Here is a 587-nt window from a genome sequence, read left to right on the forward strand (position 1 = left end):
AATATACAGCCCTGACGTACTCCTTTTCCTATTTGGAACCAGCCTGTTGTTCCATGTCCAGTTCTAACTGTAGCTTCCTGACCTGCGTATAGCTTTCTCAAGAGGCAGGTCATGTGGTCTGGTACTCCCATCTCTTTCAGAATTTTCCACAGTTTACTGTGATCCACACAGTCAAAGGCTTGGCATAGTCAATAAAGCAGAGAAGATATTTTTCTGGAACTCTCTTGCTTTTACCATGATCCAGCAGATGTTGGCAATTTGATCTCTGGTTCCTGTGCCTTTTCTAAAACCAGCTTGAACATCTGGAAGTTCAGTTCACATATTGCTGAAGCCTGGCTTGAAGAATCTTGAGCATTACTTTGCTAGTGTGTGAGATGAGTGCAATTGTGCGGTAGTTTGAACATTCTTTGGCATTGCCTTTCTTTGGGATTGGAATGAAAACTGACCTTTCCCAGTCCTGTGGCCTCTGTGAGTTTTCCAAATTCGTTGGCATATTGACTACAGCACTTTCACACCATCTTTTAGGATTTGAAAGAGCTCAACTGGAGTTCCATCACCTCCACTAGCTTTGTTCGTAGTGATGCTTC

At 43.1% G+C, this 587-nt stretch overlaps 1 pseudogene; it reads left to right on the forward strand.

Moving 5' to 3' along the window:
- Nucleotides 1-587, forward strand: part of LOC104982697 — a 17116-nt pseudogene that overhangs the window by 8069 nt on the left and 8460 nt on the right.

Source organism: Bison bison, unplaced genomic scaffold (assembly GCF_000754665.1).
Source record: "Bison bison bison isolate TAMUID 2011002044 unplaced genomic scaffold, Bison_UMD1.0 scf7180017864537, whole genome shotgun sequence".
NCBI classification, from domain to species: Eukaryota; Metazoa; Chordata; class Mammalia; order Artiodactyla; family Bovidae; genus Bison; species Bison bison.